The sequence below is a fragment of the Camellia sinensis genome, chromosome 11 (genome assembly GCF_055761805.1).
Source record: "Camellia sinensis isolate YWXY chromosome 11, ASM5576180v1, whole genome shotgun sequence".
Taxonomy (NCBI): Eukaryota; Viridiplantae; Streptophyta; class Magnoliopsida; order Ericales; family Theaceae; genus Camellia; species Camellia sinensis.
The window spans coordinates 26,531,342-26,553,465 of NC_138971.1; the positions used below are offsets into that span (position 1 = coordinate 26,531,342).

General features: G+C 41.1%; 1 pseudogene; it reads right to left on the bottom strand.

Moving 5' to 3' along the window:
• Positions 1 to 22,124, bottom strand: part of LOC114276948 (sodium/hydrogen exchanger 7-like) — a 70,996-nt pseudogene that overhangs the window by 20,976 nt on the left and 27,896 nt on the right.

The window sequence follows — 22,124 nt, forward strand, 5'->3', positions numbered from 1 at the left end:
TTTTTTTGTTTTGAATTTTTCATCCAATAAGTTACTTCCAAACATAGACTTAAAGTAAAGTAAAGAAAAGATAAATTGAACATACCATTCTTTCAAAGTTGTTCAGTTGCAATGCCTTAGCAGACATGTTCACTTGTTGCCTTGGATTGAAGAAATGCTCAGGCCAACTCATAAGACCACAATATTCTTGACTTAGGAATCTAGAGGGGTGATCAACTGAATGTGACACCACTGAAGACGACCCTCTCTGGAGACTCTTATGGGCTTCAAATGCAACGATGTCAAATAATATTACTCTTGCACTCGATTCAAAGTGATACTAGGATGCTTGATGAGAAAAACTGGCTTGCCTAGTACCTGTCATTGATTTAAAAAAGGAAAGATTATACATAGGACCTAGTTTCATAAAGTTCCCAAAAAAAAATAATAATATGGCTTTCATTTGTTTTAGTTCAATTGCTTCATTGAATTGGAGACAACTGCGAACTGAAAAGAGGGACCATTTTTCCCTCTGCAAGTTAACTGCAACGGCTGTTTCTCACGACAAGTTCAAGTGGCAGCACCGAAAATACTGGAGATATCGACGCCGACAAAGTACCTCAGCAGCTTTGCCACGGCAAGTGCTACCTCAGCAAGTTAGTTGCTACAATTTTCTTTTTTCCTCATCAAGTTCAAATGGTAGGGCCAACAGTACTTGGGATAGCGGCACCGACAATCCTAGAAATGGCAATGCTGAGACAAAAGTGCCTTAGCAACTTGACTACTAGAGGAGTTGGCTCCGCAACTTGACTTAACAATTTTTTTTCATGGAGCTTGTTTGGACCTTTGGCGGGTCAAACCTGTTCTGGCCTACTGTTGACCCACTTCCCTTGGGCTTTAGCCCATGTTCTTTTAATCATTCTTACTCGTATAATAGGGGCGACCTCAACACTTAGGTCCACACTTAATTTCGACCTTAATTTCTGACCCTTTATAGTCTTTATATGCTACACAATGATTTTTTATTTTTATTTTTATTTTTTTGGCTGTGTTTTATGAAAATAAAACAAACATGTAGATAATATACATGCATTTAGCCGAGCGTGGCATGGGTTTGACACTACATAAAGTTCTAAAACCAATTTAATTAAAGAGAAAATTAATCCCACATTAGGGGTAATTAGCTGTTAATAAGGTGAGTAAAAGACCTAGGTAAATCTTGTGGAGGTAAGAGGGAAGAATAATAGTTAGGTGTGCCATTGTTATTTATTTGGAAACATATTTATTATAATTGTTAGGTCCCTACTTGTTGCCAATTCTGCGAACAAGCTCTGTTTTATAGAGTTGTAATTTTTCCTTGGTTTTGGTCTTCCCGCTCAAACGGGAACATTTGCGCTTGAGCGGAGATTGCACCCTCTCAGTAGATTGGCTTGTCTAGACAAATACTGGGAGGCATGTTTTTGCGCTCGAGCGTGAGTTCCAACGCTTGAGTGGAGACCTGTTTTAATCACACGCGTTTTAGTGACTCCGCTTGTGCAGCAAATTCTGTGCTCGAGCAAGGTACGCGGCTTGTGTTTTCTATATATATGTGTTTAAGTTATTTTTTAGGGTTAAGGCTTCTAGATCTATTTTGGGAGCTCTAGGGTTTTCTTTAGAAGCTATTTTACTAGTTTTCCATTGATGTTTTCTTGAGTATTAAACTCACATGGTTTGATAATTCACATTAAAGGGTTGTTTGAATGATCATCTTCAAGAGTGTGCTTCTTCGGTGGAATCCGGAGATTCAAGCATGAAGCGTTCGAAGGTGTTCGAAGCTGTGGGCAGTCATTGAGTTGACGTGGATGTTGTGGAATCAACATCAATCTAATCAATCCAAAGACGAAGGCTACGGTGGATGATATACAAAGCGTTGAAGACAAATTGACAGAGGTCGGGTAATTTGTTTGGGTATTTTGTATTCTTTCTTTCCTTCATAGTGAATTGATTTGTGGCGTTTTGCCCGTGGTTTTTTAATTACAATTGAAGGTGCTCCAATAGTGATTTTTTCTATGTAAAAATCGTTTGTGTCTATTTATTGTTTCTAAAACAACACTCTAAATCACTTGCGTACATGCTTGATGATTTAGATTGTGAGTTTTAATAGTTTGGGAATTGGTACAATTAAATCTTGATCTAATCACGAATCACTTAGGTTTTTCAGTAATTATGTCTTAATATAGAAGGGAGAACTTTGAACTTAGGTGTGCCATTGACCTTGCTAGGCTCCCTCTAATTCCTCCATTACATGAAACCTATTTCTTCAAATAGACGCATTTAATTTAATTTTTTATTTTTTTTTTAATTTTTTTTTTATTTTTTTTGTACCTACAACCCATCTATGAATTGTTCTCATTCCAAGAGCTAAATTCTCAAACATGTTTCTTGAATGTTGACTAGTTTTTCTGAAGATTTATAGGTCTCTTAATGTGGATTTATTTAGGCTATCAAATTTATATTGTTGGACAGCTTGACATATATTATTGCGACTATTGGTGATCTAACATGGTATCAGAGTCCAGGTTGGGGGACATCTTGGATTCAATTCTCTCCAATTGCAATTGGTTCCTGCTTGCATTCTCTCTTCTCTGTATGTAAGGATATCTACATCTCTATGTGTTGTGTGTGAGGGAGGGTTTCAGAGAGCTTGATATACATTGTAAGGCACATTTCCCCTTGTCAAGTGAAAATGCAAACCCAAAACACAAAGACAAGGTCACTAATAGTTATAAACAATGAATTTATATCAAACCCCAAGCAAAAACATCATAATTATACATAACAGAAAACAGTATGTAAACAAAATGTGGAGTACTAGTAAACATGCATATTATGGGATGCTAAATAAATTTCAATTACCTAATGTTTCTGATCCTAGGAAGTTTAGATCCCCATATGAAGGAAATAGTGCTGCAAGATATGTAATCAATTCTTCTTGGATAACTTGTGTTTTTACGAATCCTTCTAATAGAAGGCCAATGGAATGTTGAGGTATTTCTATAGTTTCTCCCTGTAAGCATATACTCATTATTGACCTTTCTGCAACAAGGGTTCTCATGTCTTGCGTGGCCATTTTCTCAAAACATTGAGGAAGTAGAAGTTTGGCAAGAATAGCTGCTCTTTCCTACCAAAAGACAAAAAAGAAAATATACCCATCTAATTTATAATAAAAAATGTAAAACAAAAATAACAATAATAGATAACTTGCATGACCCATTCTGTGAAACACATTTTTAAGGGATATGGGACACCATAACCACTCTAGAGTTAATCAAAATTTTTACTAAATTGTAATGCCATTTTACCCTTATTTCCATAGTTAACATCCACAGACGAAGAAAACACATCAATAGATGAACGGCATATCCTTGACTTGGTGGCATAACTTAACAGTTCATGTCCAGTTATAGATCTAATGGAATGTATATTATGAAATTAAGAACTAGAAATCAATGTTCTATACCAAGTTTGTGTTTGGGAGTTACATACTATGTTACTATGGACTTAGGAATTAGTGTCGGCTAGAGGTATGTAGGTATTTGTTGCTCATTTCCTAACGTCTTAAGCTTTTAGGACAAATGGTGCCTTAACATAGTATAAAACTCAGGTTGAGAGAGACCTTGAGTTAAAATCTTTCTGTTGGTATTTGGTATTCGGTCCCCATTTGGTTTCTTCTTTTTTGTTTGGTTGTCTAGTTCTCTTTTTGTTTGCATTTCCATCTACAAGACGGGGTTGAACATAAGGGATGGTTTTGGATAGCTTGATATACATTGCTGGGTAGTTTAAGCTTTTGGAACAATTGGCGACTAAACAGTATTAAGTTCGTCAAATTCGTATGTCTTAAGGACATCACGATGTAACTAGATTTTATATGTTTAAATACTTCTTTTTTTTTAGGATAAAATGTTGTTGAACAACAAACATAGAGCCTTTTATTGCATACAATGGGGGCCATGCATATTTATATACTAGTAAACTTGACTACTTAAGACATACTTGTTAGATGCATGTCTAACTAAATTTATCGGTCACGTATCCCATGCATTTCCTAAATGTTTAGTGACATGGGTGCTTTACAAATTTAGAAAAGTCCAAGTAACATAGATGCCAATGAATGAGGCCGTAGATGTTCTACACTGATTAGAATCACGAACTCCCAATATCATCATACGTGCCAAAAGATATCCTCTGCTGCTGAATTAGATTTGAGCACTGTACATATCTTTTCAACTTCAATGAAGTAACTCAGTACCATAGAATTTGTGATCATGTCGCATACGCACAGCTTGCCAATCAACACTTCATACATGCCAAGAGTACTTCCATGGGTAAATGTTGGATGTAATAAGTGCTTATTTTTTATACTATTACTTGCCCACTACAGAACAAAAATTCGCATTTGTGACATATTGAAATTCAAAAATTGTAGTGAGAGATCTTAAATGAAATAAAATTTTATCCCTCAGATTCTAATTGGCCCAAGCAAATTGTTTAATTACCTTCACCACATCATTTAAAATGAGCCAAATTCCATCAAGCTTCGAACCCTCCTTAAATAGTGTCACACCACATAGTTTCATTATCTCTTTGGGAGAACCTGCAAGTTGCTCATGGACAGAATAAGGAAGATCTACCAAGAAACGATGGACACTGCTTGGAATCTTCGCTAAAGGAGGGTTCCTTAGTAGCCTTTTAAAATTGGTCTGCATAAAAATTGGAATAATACTCTCAATATAAATGGAAAAAAAAAGATTAAATTATATACATAAAGGAAGACCATAAGAAGGAAAAATGACAAAACAAAGTATTTATCATCGAGCCTGGACAGCATCATGAAGATGAGTTGTCTTTTTTTCTTCCAATAACCTCATATTCTCAAGATTTTTGACATAATCAATTAATTGATTAAGCACACAATGTGTTACTTGCCTTGTTTTCATATAATGAAGAACCGGAAAATGTATCTGGACCTATTTATTGATGTTTGAGCATGTATTAATAACTTTGTTGTATTGATTTAATATAAACATTGTATATGTTTTGAAAATATGAATTGTATATTCAATATCGAGAACTTGTTTATCATTATGATAAGAATGGATGACTGGTGGACGGATCATGGTTATGAATTTGATTTACTACCCTTGTTGTAATTGGTTTAAAACATGGATTTGATGTTTGGTTTAAATTTCAGGGACGAAATTCCATAAGGGAGGGAGGTTATAGCGATTCTGGTTTAGACCCGACCCATTTAATGTTCTAGATTCGGGTTTCATCATCTTACATGTGATTCAAGTCTTGCTTCTCTTTGTCCTCATTGAGTTTGGTCATTGGAGTGTCAGGGTTGTGTTTGGAACAGATTGTGAGTTAGTTTTTCAAAATTGTTGTTGCCCAAATTTTGACTCTTACACTCAAGCGGACTTTGTGAATTCTCAATACTTTTGCAGGCCTGCAAAACTAGTAAGAGTGTGCATTCTTCACTCGAGAGGTGTTTTCTGCACTTGAGTGGTATCCTGCTCAAGCGAGACTTCTTGTGCTCAGGTGGTGGTTCTCTAATTGTAAAACTACTGGGAGTTTGTATTTTACACTCGACTAAAACTTCTTGCACCCGAGCTGTCACATCTTTTGTGTTTGGATACTCGAGTGACACTTCTTGCGCTCGAGTGGTCTGCGCATATATCAGTCCATAAAAGTCACTTTTTATATCACTTTTTCATCTCTCTCTCTCTCTCTCTCTCTCAAAACATTTCAAAGCCTTAAGTTGAGACACTCTCTCTCTAAAACTCACATTCTCTCTATAAATCCACCTAGATTCGTTGATCTTTTCACTCGTGTGCCTTTGTTAAAAAGATATAGCTCGACGAGGGCTTTGTTCTAACTAGAGCAAAGTTGATTTTTAGCGTCTTTGGGTTTCCTTCACTCACTCTCTCTCTCTCTCTCTCTCTCTCTCTCTCTCTCTCTCTCTCTCTCTCTCTCTCTCTCTCTCTCGTGGTTTAGCTTGTGGTAGGGATACTTTCCACACTTTTTATGAGTTTTAACGTAGTTATTTGTTATTTCTAAACAATATTGAGATTTTGGAAGATTTGGAACAACCTAGGGTTTTGGGTAAAAATCAACAGAGGGGTTTTTTAAATAGGTCCTTCAAAATGATTTTGGTATGGAAGAAAATGTTGAGTTGGGGTTGATTTTGGTATTTGGGATGCATTTTGGAAAGAAAAGGGATTTTTCCCTAAATGCCTCAAATGCTGATTTTATATAAATTATGAGATTGATATTAAAATTGTGAAATTGGATTGAGGTTGATGATGAAGGTGGAGTTAGATATGCATTATCACTCACCTTTTGAAAATTTGGAGTATTTATCTTTATTGATAATTGTTTATCTGTTTAGAAATATCTATTTTGGGCTATCGGTGGAGGATAGTTATGAGTGTTGTAGAAATTATATGTGAATTAGGATAATTGAAATTATTTTCTCATTCATTTGCACTGAGCATTATCTCACACTTATATATTGAAAATGTTACTATTTTGAGAAAATGGGTGAATCTGGGAAGGAATTGTTGTTACATCAAATAAGTTACTATGTGTGTCTAGGGTGAAAGTCTTAAAAACCATGTGTATATATGGGTGCCAATCCCACGGACAAAAATTCCGTAAAATGGCAATAGTTATGCTTGTATAACCTTTGTTTACATAGGTCTTAGTTTATAGTTTCCTTCGGACGAAATTTCCGAGAAAGGTTGTATAGTTTGAAATTCCCAGAGTGTGATTCACCACCCTAGTTTCTATTATAAAGGAAAATGATTTATGAACCATGATATTAACTTGGCATTGCATGGTTTTGGAAAGAGCGTAAAATGTTTTGGTACGAGCATTGCATATGCATTCATCTTATAGCTTTGTTAAGGTTCATATATTGTGTTGGATTATTTCTACTGGGCTTTGGCTCACCCTATGTGAGAAAAACATTTCAGGTGCCGATGATATACCTCTGCCAAGGAAATAGCTTGGGAGGACTTGAAGCGAAAGCTTCTTTTGTGTATTTACCGTATTTACTTTTGTAGAAGCCAAGGGCTTTAACTATATAGGACTTAAGTCCACTTTTGTTGTATCAAAGCATTGTCTTGAAAAGATGTAAGCATTTAGGGTAGTTCTTATTTGTCTAACTTTTATCTTTTCTAACTTTTATCTTGTCTTTCTATTATATCACCCTTTCGTAAAGTTTAATTGTAAATCAATAAGAGATAACTACTTTATTATTGTGATCACTTTTTTATGTTGAGTATGGGTTATAGTAATTATTTCAGGGCGTTACAGATTCTAAGAAAAATCTAGCATAATTAACGATTAAAAGTACATTCAATGAGGGTGTTTAAACACAGAAACCTGAGGAAATGTAGCCGGAACATCTTCCAAGAATTTTCTTGCTTCCTCTCCTTTAGCTTCACTTTCTTTAATGACATTAGTTGCAATGCCACTATCACCTAAATTGAAAGAAAAAAAAACACGTGTAAGAATTAAAGGATTGTCTCCAATAATAGAGAGGTAGTACAAACAGATTAGGGGCAAATCCATTTTTGCCCTTTATGGATTGCTGTATAAGCACTTTACCATGTGTTGTTTGAAAATGACCAAATAACCCTCATGTGGTTTGGGAGTAATGCATTGCTACGAACTATGTCCAAATTGATGGATATTGTAACATGCCTATCTAAGAGTTAGGATGAGAAAAAATCAACCCAAAGTCAACTTTTAATGCAAAAAGGCAATTATTTACAAGAGGACAAAACAAAAAATCTGTGTCATTTTCATCTTCATCTTTTACTGTATTTATCAATATATATATATATATATATATATATATATGTATATATCATATTTGCAAGTTGGCACCCCTACAACCACTGCTCAACCAATAATAATGGCAAGACCGTGCATGGAGCTACATGTAGACGTCCCCGAACGCCCCGGGAGGACGAGTCCCGCCCCCCATTCTGTTCGTTTTGCGGGTCTACTACAGTTTGGACTCTCAAATTGTCACGGTTCTAAATCTGAACCAAAGAGTCCAAACCCGGAAAATCATTTTGAGAAAACAGATTTTTAGAAAGAAGTGCCAAACATGGACTGCTTTGCCAGATACAGAGTCGCCACCTAAATATTTTATTTTGGGGAATTTAGGAAACCCTGACTCGGTGCCAAAGGCCACGTGTCCGTCATCACCAAAGTTGCCTCGGCTCGGGAGCTTTGGTATGATTGGGGAAGGTCAGCTATGAGCACCCCCTCTTGCCCGATCCGAAGATCGGCCTCTACTAACCATGATATCCAGTTTTGAAAACGTTATGTGTTCTTATTCCATTTATTAGCCTAGAATTACTATGTTATGCGCGCAACAAACAAGTATAGACCAAATCGCCTAAATTGGAACAAAACATTGCATATCCGTTTGTTTGGAAAACGCTTTGGAATTTGCTACTCAAAGTAGGCTAAAATACGGATTTCAATGAGTTATCCCAACTCAAACAATCTAACCTTCATCCACAGGCATTCAAGCAGTTATATCACATAAGCAGCTAGCCTCATGGTAATCATGCAATTATGGCAACCCTCACACGCATGCGGTATGCTAAAGCAAAAGGACTTACAGAGTACTCCAAGCCAAAACAGAAACTAGTTAGTAATCATATGCATGATCCTAGTTCATGTTAAGATGGCTAATGTAACACATGCAGGATGCAGCTAGAATCGGCTCGGCTATCTTGAACATAGCATGTGAAATGCAACAGATAACACGTATTCAATTTGGAATTGAAATACAAATGCAGTTAGAATGATGCGCCGAGCCCGGTGCATGAAAAATGAATGAATGGATGCAAACATGCCATCATACTGTATGCTAATTGAAACATGCCCTAGACTAACCATTGAAAGCTAATAAATAAAAGGGAAGAAAGACATGGGGTTGGAAGACATACACGCACTCACGCACACTTATTACACAATTGCCCTCGCTCGGAGGGTCCAAATAAATATTACAGTCTGAATAAATAATACTAAATTAATTATTACAGAACTTCTAATTAATTAACAAATTAAATGCAAAAGGAAGGGGGCCACAGCCCAGCCTCGGAATGCGTGAATGATGCATGCTTGACCCATCTCGCCCGGAAACTCGCTGCCATAGCACAGTTGCCTCTATTAACACTGCCCTGCTCCTCTGAAGACTGCACAAGTCTTGGAATAGGTTCTCTGCACACTTTGGAGCACCACCGGATAGGAGGAATGGTCACTGGCCACGGGGAATGATCACCGGCTGCATTTTGATATATCGGCCGCAAATTCCTGGCCGGTCGGCACTATATATAGCCGACCGGCCAAAACTTCCTGCAGAACCTGCAATTGACAGCAGCAGAGGGCAAGCAGTGTATGGCATGGAATTTTCAAAGCAATGTATGCATGGCCACTCTCCCAATCATGTAATGGACTCAAGGGAGTATGCCCCTCGACCCTCGGGCAATCAATTATGCATGATGGCCTAAGAGGCCAAGTTTTGTAATTTCGATATCAAATGAAATGCAAGCACAAAACACATCAAAGGGCCCCAACCCCTATCATGATTGATCAAGAGGCAAGGGATGCATGCTCAATGAATTACAACCTAGGCATGCAGGCTAAGTATGCAACATGAACATGCAAATGAGCAATGTATACTAGGCGCGCAACCTAAACATGTAAGCAAACATGGCATGCAACAACATGAGATGATGGACTTAAACTAACATGGATAGCTCGCAAGCATGCCAAAATCAGTGGCCATTAGATGAAAATCAGACACTCGAAATACGTGCACGCATGCACGCAAATCGAGGACCGAACCTAAGGCATCAAATGCCACTCTACCAAAGCATGGCAAGGCATGGAATATGGTATGTAAACATGCAAATTTCAGCACTGAAATATGATAAAAAATAGTCCCGAATCATGGAAATATGGCACCCGATGCATGAGATGAGCCCCGAAACTCAAAACTAGGCACATATGATGGCTTACAGCTATACAAAGCATGCATTATTTGATCATGAAGCATGAAGACAGAGTCAAGGCAGTCCCAAAACATGCATATTTCCAGTTCAAAGCATGGCCAAAAGATGTTAGCAAGATGGACTAAAATAGCATGCAACTTTGACTAGCAAACATGGGTTGTATGGCAAGTATATGATGCACATGGAATCTCACCAAACCATCAAAAATCAGTGAATAAAACATGTAAAAATAGGCCCAAATAACCACTGATATGCAACCATGGCATGCAAAAATGATGAGTTACTTTAGAGGGCCATGCAAGGAGTTATTAAGCACATGCAAGATAGACATTTAGCAAGACCAAATCAACTCTGAAAATGAATTCTGAGGGTCCTAAAACCCACTAAAAAATGCCTAAACCGAGCTCAAGATGTGTGCAAACATAGGCCCCTTTGTAAGGCCAAAAATGCAAGTAATGAAGACAATAAGGAGAGGGGATGGCCCTCTCCTTCTTAGGACCTTAAGACACCCTCCTCACCACTGAAATCCCTTAAGATTTCAGTGGTGAGGAGGCCAAAACAAGGTGGTCCCGGAGCTCACCAAAAATGCATAAAAATGAGGCCAAACAAGGCCTAAGAGGGGGTAGACAACCCCAAACACAAAAGTGTTCTTAAACAAACTTGAAAAGGAGCTAAAAACAAGACTTTTTTCAGTTATACACTAAGCTCAAAACAGAAAGCAAGATAGGCTAAAAGTGTGTGCAAAAATGGGGAACAAAGAGGGAAAAGTGTGTTACCCTTGTAGCCAAAAGGTGACAGCAGCTCTTTGGTCCAGAAAATGAGCTCCTAGCCTCTGAAAATCAGCCTCAAGGTGTTTGAATGGATGGTGGAGGTAGTAGGCTTGGAGGTGTAGTGTAAAGGGTCCAGAACCTCACACTTTAGAGCCCTTTAACACACCCAAATGAGGAGAGAGAGGGAGATATAGAGAGAGAGGGGGATATATATCAGATATATATGTATAGGTCTGGTTTTTTGTTCAACCCATCAACCCTTAACAATGGAGGAGGAGAGGCCCTTAAATAGGCAATGGAAATGGCTCTAAGCTTATAAGACAAGCTTAAGAGAAAGAGTTAAGGGGGGCAAGAGGGCCAAGGCTTCTCACGAAAGCTAGGACAGCTGGTAAGCTTCTTGAGGAAGCCAAGATAAGGGGTCAAGGCTTCCTCAAGAAGCCTTGAGCAAAGGGTGCAAAAAAAGGGGTCAAGGGCTCAAAACAACCACCTATGTGTATTAGGGGACGGGTTTGTGCATCCCAGCTGGCACAGCTGGCATGCACCATGCCTGGAAGTTGCAAAAAGGTCAAACCTGCCAGAAAAGGAGGTCGTCGGCCAAAATAAATGCCCGGTCAGCTAAATAAATTTTCGATAGATGCTGCCAAGGTCAACAAGTGGCCAGTGGGTGTCCAAATTAAAGCCCCAGAAGTTAGCTTTCCAATGCCGCAAACCTTGCATTAAAATTCCTCTTGTGAAAAAAGTTATGCCCTTTTTGGTGAAGCCGCGCAGATTCGATCCAACCGGGATGATGCCCAACTTCAACCAACCATATCTCCCCCACCCCGACTTGGCTTTAGGAGATTCTTGAGTGAAAAATGAAGCCCTGGAAGTAAGCTTTCCAACAATGGTAACCTCATAGCTAAAATCCAAGTATGCAGATGAATAAGCCTGATTCAGCAAGGGTCGCTCGACTCCCTTCTAACCGGATCCTTGCCGAACTTCTTCTCCAACTTGTTTTCTCCCCTCTTCTCCTCTTTTCTTCAACTTCAAACCCCTAAGTAAGGTGTTTTGAAAGATTTTTCAAAGATTTCATCTCTCTTTCATTAATTTCCACTTTGTCCTTGCTCGGTTTATCGAAAAGCGCATTATTTGACAAAATGTGAGTCTCAGAGCATCGTAGGAATTTTATTTCAAAAATGTTTTGAAAGAAAGCGTTTTAAAGTCTAAAAACTATCCAAAATAGCTTTGGTCCAAAATGGGGTGTGAAGTTGAGATTTGGCTCTCTCCTTGCCGAAGAAACTGAAATTTTGCCCTACACACCTTTCTCCACCAAGTAAACCATCAATAACGCCCAAGTCTTAAGGGCGGTCAAAAATGGGGTGTCTACAGTTGCCCCTCTTTGACAGAACTCATGAGTCATGAAATGACGTGAGTGAATATCAAAGCCCAGAGATGACCCATTTTTGATGAGGCCAAAGACTTGGACAAACAAACAAAATACAAATGAATGAATGGTTATGCCCGCAGGCTGCCTACGTATCCCTTTGCAAGGAATCAAACCAGCGTAGTTCAGGGGCAGGATGCAAATGATATACAGGAAGATTTTGATAATTGGACTTATACGCTACGCAAAGATGGCTTGTAATTGGACTTATACGCTTTCGCGAAGCCGGTTTGATAAAACAATGCAAGTGGAATGTGCGTGACAACGCAAGCGAAGAGGTGTGCATGACAATGCAACCTAAGATGAATTCCAAACACACTGAAATCGTGTGGGGAAATGGGACAAGGAGAAACATAGGGACATATCCCGGTGTTTCGGAATGGTGTGAGCATTAGAACGTATTCTGAATGCTTTTAACTGAAGAGGGAGAAACATAGGGACGTATCCCGAGGATTAGGGATGTATCCCAAGGATTACGGACGTATCCCAAAGGTTAAGGACGTATCCCAAGGATTAGGGACGTATCCCAAAGGTCAGGGACGTATCCCAAGGATTAGGGACGTATCCCAAAGGTTAGGGACGTATCCCGGTGTTTAGGAGAGGAGGAGAAACATAGGGACGTATCCCGGTGTTTCGGCGAGAAAGAGAAACATAGGGACGTACCCCGTTGCTTCGGAATGGAAAGAGAAACATAGGGACGTATCCCGTTGTTTCGGAATGGAAAGAGAAACATAGGGACGTATCCCGTTGTTTCGGAATGATGTGAGAAACATAGGGACGTATCCCGGCGCTTCGGAAAAGTAGGAGAAACATAGGGACGTATCCCGTTGTTTCGGAATGGAAGAAGAAGCATGGGGACATATCCCGGTGCTTCAGAAAAGAGAGGAGAAACATAGGGACGTATCCCGGTGTTTCGGAAAGAAAGAGAAACATAGGGACGTATCCCGATGTTTCAGAATGGAAGTAGAAGCATAGGGACATATCCCGGTGCTTCAGAAAAGAGAGGAGAAACATAGGGACGTATCCCTGTGTTTTGGAAAGAGAGAGAAACATAGAGACGTATCCCGGTGTTTCGAAAAGAGAGAGAAACATAGGGACGTATCCCGTTGTTTCAGAATGGAAAGAGAAACATAGGGACGTATCCCGGCGCTTCGGAAAAGTAGGAGAAACATTGAGACGTATCCCGTTGTTTCGGAATGGAAGAAGAAACATAGGGGCGTATCCCGGTGCTTCGGAAAATAGAGAAGAAACATAGGGACGTATCCCGGTGTTTCGGAAAGAGAAAGAAACATAGGGACGTATCCCGGTATTTCGAAAAGAGAGAGAAACATAGGGACGTATCCCGGTGTTTCAGAAAGAGAGAGAAACATAGGGACGTATCCCGGTGTTTCAAAATGAGAGAGAAACGTAGGGACGTATCCCGGTGTTTCAAAAGAAAGGAGAAACATAGGGACGTATCCCGGTGTTTCGGAATGGTGTGAGCATTGAAACGTATTCCAAATGCTCTTAACCAGAGAAGGTCTAACCCGTCGCACACGCGAGGAGAAAGAATGATAATTGCAAGTGAAAAGGTGCATAAAAATGCAAGTAATGAGCGTGACAATGCTAGATAGATGTGCAAAATCAATGCAATAAATGAGTGTAACAATGCTAGTGAAGTGGGTGCATAACAATACAATTGGAATGTGCATCACAATACAAGTGAAGTGGGTGCATAACAATGCAATTGGAACGTACATCACAATGCAAGTGGAACGTGCGTGACAACGCATATTTGAAACAAAATGCCGAATAAGGGAATACAAGCCTTAACAAGATCAATTCAAATATAACCTCCAATTTACCTCTAGGAGGGGTCACAATATATTTCAAAAGGATACACCTTGTGCATGCCAACTGACGATGAGCTACGCATCGAAGACATGAATTGAAAATTTCGCAGAAACAATTTGAGCTGAAAAGTGGGTTTCTCTTGCTTATACTTCCAAAACGCAGTTACTACATTTCTTTCCCGGCCATGTTCACAACTTTCCCTATTCTCCAACGGGGTGACAGACTAGGTTGGTTCAGTATCCAGAATTGAGGTGCATACACGCTATCTCAATCTATGGGGCTGCCATACAGATTTCAAGCCGGGGATACACCCCTGGGTATTTAAACCAGACTTTAGTCTCGGAAATCTCGAACCTTTGTGTTCTAGGTAATTGCCGTTCGAACTCTAGTTTCCACCGTCGTAGTTGGTCTCCTAGGAACTCATTGTAAACACAACCAAGATGCCTCTGGCAGGGACTGGTTTCCTGAGGGAGCACTTTGATTGCCATTCTGGCTTGAAGCAGACCTAATCTTGAGCATGAGGTAGAGGCACACCCATACTTCGAAGTAGTGACAAAGCCTGAAGAGGTACATCCGGAGTACAATCACGGAATTTGCTGAAGGTGAAACACACTCAAATGCTTTGATTTTCCCTCTTTTCTTTTGCTTTGCTGTCCGGAACCTATATAACTACGGATAGATCCTGATTTTACTGTTCTCACATGACCTGGGTTAAACCCTGCAGTTTTCGAAAGAACAAATTCCTTTTTTTGCACAAATGTGGAGAATGGCACAGCACTCTGAGCACACAACAAATCATTTTTTGAAATTGAGAAAATGAGTTCTCGACCAGGTATTGAGCCTACGACTAAACACAGCGAAAAAGACTCAACAACGAAAAACAAAAGGTAAACAACCTAAACACATCGAGACACGCTCGGAACGACTCAAATCCAAAATCGAGACATACAAAACAAGAGACACGACACACAGACATGTTACAAAGACGAGAGACCTCTCAGCGCACGAGGAGCCAGTTTCTCTGAGTATTGTTTCCCACCTTTTTCTCATTTGTGATTCTCACGTCACTCTGGCACTCAATCTCTATTTTTCTGAAAAAGCCCTTTTCTCACTTTTTCTCTCAGCGCACATCTCTCTATTCTTCAATCTCTCATTTTTTATCCCTCCCCTAGGTGGTTGGTGGATAAACAAGGAGTTACGGGCTCTTGCCCCTAGCATTCTGCTAGATTCTCTTCTTCTGCTCACAACAGTGATCTTCTCCCACGGAGAGGTTGTGATGCGGCTGGATGTGCAGCAGATTTGTAATTGACATCGGTTGACGATGCTTTGCTGGGGAGTTTGGATGTGATCAGATCTGTCCAGATGAGGGAGTGGAATATCTTGACCCTTTCCAGTTTGTGCTTCGCACTTGGCTCGATACCTTGTTGCTCAAAGGATGTGAGAGCTTTCTGCCCTTTGTTGTTATCTTCAGTTGTGCCCTCTTCTGGCAGGTAGAGTGCCCTTCTTGGCAAGTATGTTGAAAATGGGAGAAAGACAGGAAGCCTGACTCAACTGTGCCCCTTGTTCATCATTTTGACCATTTTTATTTTTGGCTTTCTACTAAAATAACTTTGACCAATATGAGAGTTAGATTAACATGCTTGTTCGATTTTATGATTTAAAATCATGCAAGTCAGGCTGTGAGCACTGAAAATTTTCCTATTTTAGGTCCAAAAAATGGTCCAGTTTTGGAAAAGTGGAATAATTTTCGAGAGAATAGTCAACCTCAGTAAAAATTCTCAAAAACTATTTTTGCAAACGGCCACTGCTCAATGAGCACGGAACCTACCCTCGAGATGCACAACCTCAGATTCGAAGGAAAATTGCCCCTTACTTGAGGGGAGCTGCATGGAAACGGAAAGTTGCCCCTTGTTTGAATAGCACCGCGACACATTGTATGGCAACGGAAAGTTACCCCTTATTTGAATGACACCGCGGTGCATTGAATGGCAACGGAAAGTTGCTCCTTGTCTGAATGGCACCATAGTGTATTATAATCAGTCCTCAGAGTGATGATTACAACCGAACTCCCGAATACAGAAAAGACAAAGATGACTAGAACCTTCACATGGACACAGTTGAATTTGAAGTATTTTACAGCTGGACTTCATAATGAAGTTGCCTACGTATCCCAAAGATGGGAATCAAGCCTCACGTAGTTCGGGGTAAGGTACACTCGGGTATTATCCTCTCCTTTTTAGGCTTTAACTTTTGCCAAGGCGCCCATTGCGGGTTTTCGACCTTGCGAGCTTTGTTCTTCTTTTCTTTTTAATTTTTTTCATTTCTTTTTCTCTTTTTTTTTTTTTTTGCTTTTTTTTCTTTCTTTTTTTCTTTTTTTGCTTTTTTTTTTTTTTTTTGTATTTTTCTCTTGCTCTAACTTTTGCCTGGGTCGCCCTTCCGGGTTTTCGGCCCAGCGAACCTCTCAAAGGGTAAAAGTGTAACAAGTCCATGCCAAATGGTTTTAGGGTTTTGAAGCCATCCGTATCCAGGAGAGTGGTTGTTGTATTGATTTATTGAAGGATCCATCTTTGGCTCTTCGAGCATATCTAACATTTTTGCCCCTAGTTTGAGGGGGGGCTTCTGATCTAGCTTTACAAGCTTCCTTTGATCTGATCTTCTTGATCTGACTTTGGTGCCTCTTGTTCAAGGGCTGCTTCAAAATGGCCACACAGGCCTCACGTTGTGGTTGACCGTTGAACATTCTGAACTCAGGTTCAAGGCTTGAAAGTGAGGGGTCGAATCTCGAGGCTGAGAGTGATCCTAAGCTGTACAATCTCAAGAGCGATCCCACACAAGTCTTTGCAGGACCGCGCAAAATATTTTTTGAAATTTTTTTAAGAAAGAAACAAATTGCTCGCGCTGAAGACAGTGTAGAACCAATCTGGATCAAGCCAGGGTCCTTCTCAGTACTCACATTAACAAGCATGATCTCAATCATTAAGGGCTTAGCATGCCTATCTTTCTCTCATTTGATCAAGTTTTGCAAAACCTGAGGAATTCCTTCCTCTTCGTTCTTATCACAATGTTTCGAAAAAAGTTTTGAAAAACTTAGGTCATTACAATGACTTCAAAGGCATAGAAAAGGCAGGCGAAGAGCACTGTCATTTCATTCAAACTTCTGGCACAACTAGCACACGGCAGAAGCAAACACAAGAGTGTGAAAATCACTGCTGTTCTATTCAAATCTGTTGGCATAACTGGCTCCAAGGCAGAAACAGACTCAAAAGAAAGCAAAAAGACAAACACAAAACAAGATAGTGATGTCCGAGGTAACACCCTCGGAATCACTCGACTCCTACACAACAGGACTGACTCGATACGACAAGACAGACCTCGAAACAAAAGGACTGACTCAAAACAGACTCAAAACAACACAACAAGACTGACCCAATATCCAAGTCAGAATGTACAAAACTAGCATTCACAAATGCTCAAAATAGTGCGTGCCATACACCACATCTGGAGTAAACTGAGTGCCGCCCGCAGGTGGTCCAACCTCTGATCACATCACATTATCCCCCCACAAGTTCACTGATCAAGTGCCAATAGACTTTGCAGAGCTTGGTCCGACGATGACCTCATTGTCGATCAGATTTTGTATCTCGTGGCGAAGACGGACAAAACTGTCGGTGTCATGACCGGTTTGTTTATGGAAGGCACAGTACTTAGCCGGGTCATGCTTTGTAGGGAGAGGATCGAGTAGGGGCCGTTGTTGTAACGGTTTCAGATGTCCTTTCCTGAGTAGGACCCCTAGAGCTTTAGACAAAGGCATAAAGAGTGGGGTGAAAACCCTCTTGCCTCGGGGTAGATAGTCCGAAGTTCGGGGGTTTGAAGTAGATGCACCAACAAAGGGGGTGGCTGCTCTCGGTGTGGTGGTGGGGACCATGCCCACGTCTGAAGTCCTAGTAGCTGCATCACCGCTGGTGGTCGCATTCGAACTGCGGGTGAACGCCCTCCTGGGCTGCTCCTTCTCCTGGTCAATGAGGCCCTGCTTCATGGCATCCTCGATCTGTACTCCCATCTCATGCAAATCTGAAAAGGTAGGGAAGGGGAGCACGATCATTTTCTGCATTAGCTTAGGCTGGAGATTGTGCACAATCATCCGGATTTGATCCTTATCAGTAGGCCTTGGAGTCATCATCGAGGCCTTCGCCCTCCATCAGGCCACGAATTCCGAGAAGCTCTCCATAGGCTCCTGCCTTGTCGTCTCAAGATCACAGGTCGAAATCTCGATTTGAGTGTTATAGGAGTACTATGCAATGAACGCCTCACCATCTCATCCCAGTTTCTCTTGACATCATCTTCCAGTTTTGCATACCAGATGGCCGCTACACCTGACAGGGTCCGGCCAAATAGTGAAAGCTTCTGTAGTCTGGTGAGGCCCATCGGCCTTAGAATATATGAAAACAGTCGCAGGTGCACCATGGGATCCCCGGATCCGTCAAAACAATCAATTTGTGGCATCTTAAACCGATCTGGCAGCGTCACAGCTGCGTCGGTATACCCGTCCTCAATGTCCGGAATGGACTTCACACCTTGAGATTTCTTGAATAGCTTTTCAAGCTTGCTCACTTTTAATGCCATGGGGTCCACCTCGGACTCGAAGGGAGAATCCGGTTGATTGATAGGAGTGGTGCCTTGGATAGTTGAGGTAGAATCGGGGGCGAAGCCTGCCCCGTTGGGATGTCTGTATCCTCCTGAACGTTCTGAACATTCGCCGTCTCCCCGGGTATTGGGACTCTTGGTAGGGGAGGGACCTGGTGTGGAGCAGATGCTCCGGTTTGCTGTTGTAACCGGGCAATTAACTCTGCCTGTTGAGCCATGACCTCGGCCTGTTGTTTGGCAAATTCAGCTTGACGAACAGCGTCCTGCTGCATGGTTTTCATACTTTCTTGGAGTTGGCGCACCATCTCTTCCATTCCTGCCATACTACCCTGATCTAACTGATCTATCGGTATATCTGTCTTTGTGGTAAAAGCAGATATCTCAACCCAACTGCACGCAGGTGAGATGGATAATGACTGCTGATCCGAAGACTGTTGAACTAATGATCTGTGCGTGACTGGCGTTTTTACCCTGTCTCTGGTGAAGGAACACCGATTGCCCTTGAACTGAATCTCTGACCCGACAAAGTCTATCAGCACAAATCCAATGTACCCGGGGGATAGTGGAGCCTTCTGAAGCTATGGTTCCCAGACTACCTAGAAAAAGAGAAAACAGACAGCGCCTCAGCCTGATTTCGCCAAAACAGATATGAGCATAGTAGGATGACTGTGCCTTTCTACTGAATTCTGCCCCAAAATTCTGCCTATAAACCGATACCCTCAGGTAAACTGAATCCCAAAATACTAAAATGGTGCCCGCAGGCCTGATGCCCAAACTTGCAAACTGATACATGCATTCCCTGTAGAGACGCACTCTAAAGCACATAGCAGATAAGTGAGAGCCAAAACACCCCTATGTTGGGGTAGGGTTTTCCTGTCCTATTTTGTCAGGAGCTAGGGTTTCACTACGCACGCAGCGGTTTCAAACAACTTAGCATCGGGTAAGCAACCTGTCCTAGTTTGGAATGGTCACTACGAATTCCGAATATGCACTAGGTCGAATGGTCAAAAAGGGTGCCCCGGTAAAACCGGGATTTGTGTTCCCATACTGTCAGAGCCCACAACCGGTCAGCCTTATGGTCATGCCTTGACAAGACAAGCCTCCAGCAAACCGTTCAGGAATGGCAGATGGCAAACACTGTGTTCCTAGGCGCACCAATGCACATGCAATGCAAAGAAGCACATAAATGAAATCAAAACAGGATATCACGAGTTCGAGTCAAGCTCTCTAAACTCCCCAGCAGAGTCGCCAGAAACTGTAGACGCGCCCGTGTGAGGCCCTCGTGCTACAGTTCGGACTCGATTTTTTGTCACGGTTCTAAATCTGAACCAAAGCGTCCAAATCCGGCAAATCGTTTTAGAAAATATATTTTTAGAAAGAAGTGCCAAACATGGACTGCTTTGCCAGATATAGAGTCGCCACCTAAATATTTTATTTTGGCGAATTTAGGAAACCCTGACTCGGTGCCAAAGGCCACGTGTACGTCATCACCAAAGTTGCCTCGGCTCGGGAGCTTGGGTACAATTGGGGAAGGTCAGCTATGAGCACCCCCTCTCGCCCGATCCGAAGATCGGCCTCTACTAACCATGATATCCAGTTTTGAAAACGTTATGTGTTCTTATTCCATTTATTAGCCTAGAATTACTATGTTATGCGCGCAGCAAACAAGTATAGACCAAATCGCCTAAATTGGAACAAAACATTGCATATCCGTTTGTTTGGAAAACGCTTTGGAATTTGCTACTCAAAGTAGGCTAAAATACGGATTTCAATGAGTTATCCCAACTCAAACAATCCAACCTTCATCAACAGGCATTCAAGCAGTTATATCACATAAGCAGCTAGCCTCATGGTAATCATGCAATTATGGCAACACTCACACGCATGCGGTATGCTAAAGCAAAAGGACTTACAGAGTACTCCAAGCCAAAACAGAAACTAGTTAGTAATCATATGCATGATCCTAGTTCATGTTAAGATGGATAATGTAACACATGCAGGATGCAGCTAGAATAGACATGCCATCATACTGTATGCTAATTGAAACATGCCCTAGACTAACCATTGAAAGCTAGTAAATAAAAGGGAAGAAAGACGTGGGGTTGGAAGACATACACACACTCACGCACACTTATTACACAATTGCCCTCATTCGGAGGGTCCAAATAAATATTACAGTCCAAATAAATAATACTAAATTAATTATTACAGAACTTCTAATTAATTAACAAATTAAATGCAAAAGGAAGGGGGCCACAGCCCTGCCTCGGAATGCGTGAATGATGCATGCTTGACCCATCTCGCCCGGAAACTCACTGCCATAGCACTGTTGCCTCTATTAACACTGCCCTGCTCCTCTGAAGACTGCACAAGTCTTGGAATAGGTTCTCTGCACACTTTGGAGCACCACCGGCTAGGAGGAATGGTCACCGGCCGCGGGGAATGATCACCGGCTGCATTTTGATATATCGGCCGCAAATTCCTGGCCGGTCGGCACTATATGTAGCCGACCAGCCAAAACGTCCTGCAGAACCTGCAATTGACAGCAGCAGAGGGCAAGCAGTGTATGGCATGGAATTTTCAAAGCAATGTATGCATGGCCACTCTCCCAATCATGTAATGGACTCAAGGGAGTATGCCCCTCGACCCTCGGGCAATCAATTATGCATGATGGCCTAAGAGGCCAAGTTTTGTAATTTTGATATTAAATGAAATGCAAGCACAAAACACATCAAAGGGCCCCAACCCCTATCATGATTGATCAAGAGGCAAGGGATGCATGCTCAATGAATTGCAACCTAGGCATGGAGGCTAAGTATGCAACATGAACATGCAAATGAGCAATGTATACTAGGCGCGCAACCTAAACATGTAAGCAAACATGGCATGCAACAACATGAGATGATGGACTTAAACTAACATGGATAGCTCGCAAGCATGCCAAAATTAGTGGCCATTAGATGAAAATTAGACACTCGAAATGCGTGCACGCATGCACGCAAATCGAGGACCGAACCTAAGGCATCAAATGCCACTCTACCAAAGCATGCGAAGGCATGGAATATGGTATGTAAACATGCAAATTTCAGCACTGAAATATGATACAAAATAGTCCCGAATCATGGAAATATGGCACCCGATGCATGAGATGAGCCCCGAAACTCAAAACTAGGCACATATGATGGCTTACAGCTATACAAAGCATGCATTATTTGATCATGAAGCATGAAGACAGAGTCAAGGCAGTCCCAAAACATGCATATTTCCAGTTCAAAGCATGGCCAAAAGATGTTAGCAAGATGGACTAAAATAGCATGCAACTTTGACTAGCAAACATGGGTTGTATGGCAAGTATATGATGCACATGGAATCTCACCAAACCATCAAAAATCAGTG